Here is a 6,572-nt window from a genome sequence, read left to right on the forward strand (position 1 = left end):
GAATAAAAGTAAAGACGAGTCTTCGGAACGCTCCGTCTTCTCCAAAAGGTGGCGGTGTACCTGTCTAACGCTGACCTGAGAATACAAGCGGTTTGAAAATCAGCATAAAGCTGGTGAGTTCATAAGAGGTTTAGTTTTGAAAAGAACGAGTTTCCTTTGCTTTCCGAAAAAGTTGTTGTTCAAGAAAATCCCATATTTTCTTATGAAAACAATTTAGTTATCTTTTGTTACAAATTCGAAAACGGTTTGTTATGTCATTCCAGGAAAATCCCATATTTTCCTAATATTTTAGTTATTCGTTTGTTACTTTATTCGTTTCTAGTTTCGTTACTAGTTGTTATATTACTTCAGGAAAATCCCATATTTTCCTATGTGTTGAGGTTGGTTCTTAAGTTTAATTTCGAAGTACTAATGATTACCATACTCGTAGTATTAGTTAAGTATTCTAAACTCTTAGTTATTCTACATTTGAATGTCTATCATCTACTAACTTAGTTGTATTTTCGAATATTTGGATTCACCAGAAACGTACATTACAGTATGTTCAATTATTCTGATGATTTCCAAAAGAGTACATTAGTTGTATTTTCATATCTCTGGCGACATTCTAAGGCGGATGTATTCGAAACTCAGTAGAGGTCCAGAGGCCTACTTTCGTATTAAATTCGAAACTCTGGTGACATTCAAGGCGTACACTAACTGTATATTCGAAGTCTTGGTGTCATCCAAAGGCGTTATTTCGCATTCGTAGTCCTATTTCTATTCGTATTCATATTCGTTCTATCCTATTAGACATATTCGTATTCGCATTCGTATTCGTACTACCCTAATAGTTATATTCGTATTCGTATTCGTACTATGCTATTGGTTACATTCATATTCGTATTCGTATTCGTATTCATACTATACTATTGGTTACATTCGTATTCGTATTCGTACTATACTATTAGTTACATTCGTATTCGTATTCGTATTCTAGTTCGTATTCGTATTCACATTCGTTCTATTAATCTTAGTTATGATTAGTATGATTTCTTCTACAAAAAGTAATATAGATCAAAACACTTTTTAAAGAAATCTGGCTTTAGTCTAACTATTTAACCTGCAATTCGAACCATTAGTTATCACAATTTTCATTATTAGAATCATACATGAAATAAAACATTTGAACTGAAAATACGTTTAAGTACAAGATTCCTTGTACTTTAGCTTGTATTCCCCCCCTAAAAACGTTGAAAACCATTTGAAAAACACAAGAAAAAGGGTAGGGGTATGAACTCACCAGTTGAGAAACGCGTTAGATTGGATCCTAAACGTCAGTTCTGGGTTCGCGAACACACAAGTTTCCTATGGATTATGAAATGATACATATTTGTATTTAATTAGGACTTGATTAATTTATTTGCCAACGACATACACTTCTAGTTGCGGAAACACCCCATTTTGAGTGTTTGGAAGGACCCAGGTGGCGTTTAAGGACTAGTATGACTAGGGAATGGAGTTTACTCTTAAAGAGTAAACTCCTAAAGGAGTTTAATGCCCTAAACACCCCATCCGCATGAGTTCACGGCCGTGAACTCATGGAGGGTGATTTTGGGTGCAAAATGGCTTCATAACAATCGGGAATAATTGCTAGACTTGGATTTTTGGCTTTGGAATGGATTAAAACTCACAAAGGGACCATTTATTGGAGTTTACGGCTGTAAACATGGAGTTTACGGCCGTAAACTCCCCCCTCACACAAGATCCTTGATGTTTTGGTCCTAAATCAATCACATGTGATTCTAATGATTTTTCCTAAGCCTTATATGGATTTTTGAGGGACTTTTGGCATGTTTTTACGAGTTTACGGCCCATGAACACCCTCATGGCCGTGAACTCTTATGAAAGGGTGATTTTATATGTTTTAAGGTCTAATACTTGTTTGTAAACACTTCTAGAATTTATCCCAAGGCTTTAGGTGTGTTAATGTGGCATTTTAACACATTTAGAGGAGTTTACTCTCCATTTTAATGAGTTTACGGCCCAAGCTTGTTCTTGGGCAGTAAAATCAAGTTTACTCCTCTAAATTGATGTTCAATGTGTTCCAAGGCCAATTCCATAATTCTATAAGTCGTATCTAAGCCTTATTGGTGTTTTGGAAGGGTTTAAGGGCTTAAAAACCCATTTAATATGTGTTTACTCTCCATGATATGGAGTTTATGGCTCAAGCATGATCTTGGGAAGTAAACTCATGTTTACTCTCCAAAAATTAAGTTCAAGGTGTTCTAAGTCCAGTCCATTAAGCCATTAAGCCATATCTAAGCTCCAAAGGTCGATTGGAAGGGTTTTGGGGCTCCAAAACCCATTTTATGTGAGTTCACGGCCTAGGACTGTTCTAGGGCTGTAAACTCATGAATGTGGTCCTATTCCATGATTTGAACTCGAATTTGAAGGCTAGAGGGGTTGCATAACAAGTTAGGGAAGGTACCTTGGTGATTAGAAGCCTTAAATTTGAGATTTGGACCCTTAAACTTGGAATTAGGATAGAGGTTAGAGAGAGAGTAGAGAGAGGAAGAAAAAGCTTCAAATGAATGTTTAAACATGTTTAAATAGGTCCAAAAACTTGGACACGATGAAATTCTACCCGATACCGGCATTAAATGGGGTTTTTGGTCGCACCCGATTAAGTTGCCGTTACCCGATGGGATAGAATTTAGAAATTTCAAGTGAATGATTTTGGGCCATTTTTATGAGTTTTAAATGGATTTGAACACTTACGAGATTAAAATAAACTTATAGTTTATATATCTTAGTCCAAAAACGAAAGCGGAACGAATCGATAAAGGCGGATTTTTACGCGCGGAACGGATTTCGGCGATGGACAACTTCGGGTTGTTACATTATCCCCCCGTTAGAGGGAATTTCGTCCCGAAATTCAAAGGTTACGATACAGCTCATGAAATGAAAAGAGATGCGGGTGGATCAGCTGCTCCGGGTTTTCATGCTCCCAAGTGGCATCGAGTCTCCGCTTGACGTTCCAGTGAACCGTCACTATCGGGACGCGTTTTGGATTCATTGGGTAGATACTTCTTAAAGACCGAGACATGAAGTACCATTTGGATGTTACTAAGTTCCGAGGGTAGCCGAAGTTTGAAGGTTACGGAATCGTTCCTACGAGGATCGCGAAGGGTCTAATGTTACTAAATTACAGGTTTCTATAGGTATCTCTGGTGCCGACTAGTTCCCTATCGTCTTAGCTTTTGGAAGGTTCATGGGTATGACTGCTTTGCTTATCTACATAACCAGGGAAAATGGTTTGACCGAAAGGTACCAGTACGAACTCGTGGTGATCATATCAGATCCTGATTGCAGTATTGGATATATCATCTTCCCAGAGGTTCGGCTACGAGATAGTTCCAAGAATTAGGTTAATACGAGGCTTGACAAGACGTTCTGAAGGAATTCTCGAGGATTCTTGGGAAAGGCATCGGGGAAAGAGTTGCAGACTTCCTGTTTCCCGAATATCACACGAACGGGGAATGTATGGGAAACTTTCTAAGCTTTGATGCACGAAGATGCGAAGGCTGGATTTAGGTTTGATGTCGAAGATCATGAGAGTCAGGTCAGAGAAAAGATTCGGATGGACGAACCTTTCGAGAACAAGAATAACAGCATGAATGAGACTCAGTCATTCCAATCCTAGATTGCATCAAAGCTTTGCATTAAAAGTTTATCATTAGATCGAGTGGAAAGGAATAATTATCCGAATTGAGGATACGATCTATAGGTATGACGTTAACATTCTCTTTCTCACTGGTTGGTCATCTCGACGGTACATGTTTCAATTACTAACGAAGGATTTAGTTTAGAAAGATATTTGAATGAATGGTTAGCAAATTCTTACAGCATTAGAATCGAAAAGGGTTATGGGCACAAGATTCATCGAGGAGGAGTATACCTGTGGCAACGGTGGGGTCAGCGGCTGTCCTTTCTTGTCCCATAGTTAGGACTCTCCCAGTGTTTCCAGATGTTACTGTCTTAGGACAATTTTGTTTATAATGCCCGACCTCTCCACAATTGTAGCAGGTTTGACCGATACCAGCTCTGGAAGCTTGACTAGTTGATGGGATTGGGGTTTTGCAGCTTCGCACAAGGTGACCTTCCTGGCCACAACTTTTACAAAACTTTGCACGAAAAGGGCCAGAGATGTGATGGTGCTAACTACACCGATCACACCACGGGAGGTTACCGGCATATCCGGTGACAGGTGCATGGGATGAGGAACCTACAATAGATACAACAACAGGGGTAGTGGCAGCGTGGACTACCACTATTTGTTGTTTCTTCGAGGGTTCTGGGGAAGACTGACTCTTCTTCTTCTTTTTCCAAAACTTTCTTTTCTCGCCACTCTTTTCTGTTGGCTCGGAAGTGGTGTCTGCTTCCTCTTGGTCATCATTGTGATCGATTAGGGTTTCCGCTAGACATTTGGCGCTGTCATAGGAATCCGGCTTCACTGCTATAACGTTCCCTTTTGTTGGCTGGGTTAATCCCCAGATGAACCTCTCTACCTTTTTGCTCTCCGGGGTAACCATTCCCAGAAAAAGCAGTGCTAAGTCATCAAATCTGGATGTGTAGGCGGCGATATCGGAACCTTTCATTTTCAGGTTCTAAAGTTCATGCTCCAGCTTCAGGATTTCACCCCGACGGAAATACTCCGCGCGCAGTAGTTCCTTCATAACTTCCCATCCCATAGCATTGGCTACAGGTAGAGTCAAGGATTTGACTCGGCCGTTCCACCAAGTCAAAGCTTTATTGATGAGCGTACAAGCGGCAAATTTTACCTTGTCGGATTCCAAACAGGCACAAATCTCGAAGATAGATTCGATTTTCTCTAACCATCGAGTTAGAGCAATGAAACCCCCTGTGCCATCGAAGAATGTGGGTTTTGCGTTCATAAAGTCTTTGTAGGAACACTCCTTCCGGTGTCCTTGATTACCTTCCGGGTTTTGGGTTTGAGTACCACCCCCTGAACCACTAGGGTTTAGCTGAGATAGGGTGGCTGATATTGTGGCAGAAATGGTTGCCCGAAGTGTTTCCAGATCAATTTGAATAGGAGGTGGTGGCGGCAGAGGGTTGTTGGTGTTCTTCGAGCTAGGTCTTTTCCTCGGAGGCATCTTGATCTAAAAAGATCAGGAAAGGGAGGATCATAAGTCCTCTGAATTGAATCATGAGATATGGATCAGGGGATATCTCATCAAGACAGATATAACATTATATTAAGCGATAAGGCAGGAAAGAGTTATCAAGGCAGATAATTTTATCGCTAGAGGAATGATCAAGGAACAAAGTGTATACGAGGATTTCTACAAAGGATCGACTCGAGAAATACTCCCATAGTATTTCATGGTTCGCTGCAACGACGGCTCGTTGTTTGGGGTATTGGGTAAGTTTTAGGTATGCTGCGTACCACAGTCACTCCCAAGCACATGTTGGCCGTGTCTCAAATGAATATAGTTGGCCAGGCTATATTGATCCTAGACACGACTACATAACTGCCCAGGTTTAACCGCAGCGTACAACACCCATTTACTTATATTTTGTTCTACTTGTAGTTACGGATTTCGACAGTTCGGGTATACTTGTATACTTTAGAAAATACTTATATTTGTAGAGTATACTTTTAGTTCAGAGCACTTAGGCCCCTTAATGTTTATAGTCTTATACCATGTAAGATTTGGTATACTAGTTCACTATAAACAAGGGCTCTGATACCAATCTGTCACACCCCGAAAACCAAAGGCGGAAACATTTATGTGGTTGACTCCGCGTTGAGTATCGAATCCAATGCACATAGTAAAAAAGTAAACACAAAACATTACATTACATAATATTGTTTACATCTGTTTGAAAGAAAAGTTATACAAGTGTTATACATATATCATATGAACAAAAGTAAAGATGAGTCTTCGGAACGCTCCGTCTTCTCCAAAAGGTGGCAGTGTACCTGTCTAATGCTGACCTGAGAATACAAGCTGTTTGAAAATTAGCATAAAGCTGGTGAGTTCATAAGTGGTTTAGTTTTGAAAAGAAAGAGTTTCCTTTGCTTTCCGAAAAAGTTGTTGTTCAAGAAAATCCCATATTTTCTTATGAAAACAGTTTAGTTATCTTTTGTTACAAATTCGAAAACGGTTTGTTATGTCATTCCAGGAAAATCCCATATTTTCCTAATATTTTAGTTATTCGTTTGTTACTTTATTCGTTTCTAGTTTCGTTACTAGTTGTTATGTTACTTCAGGAAAATCCCATATTTTCCTATGTGTTGAGGTTGGTTCTTAAGTTTAATTTCGAAGTACTAATGATTACCATACTCGTAGTATTAGTTAAGTATTCTAAACTCTTAGTTATTCTACATTCGAATGTCTATCATCTACTAACTTAGTTTTATTTTCGAATATTTGGATTCACCAGAAACGTACATTACATTATTTTCGATTATTCTGATGATTTCCAAAAGAGTACATTAGTTGTATTTTCGTATCTCTGGCGACATTCTAAGGCGGATGTATTCGAAACTCAGTAGAGGTCCAGAG

This window comes from Lactuca sativa, chromosome 9 (genome assembly GCF_002870075.4).
Source record: "Lactuca sativa cultivar Salinas chromosome 9, Lsat_Salinas_v11, whole genome shotgun sequence".
Classification (NCBI taxonomy): Eukaryota; Viridiplantae; Streptophyta; class Magnoliopsida; order Asterales; family Asteraceae; genus Lactuca; species Lactuca sativa.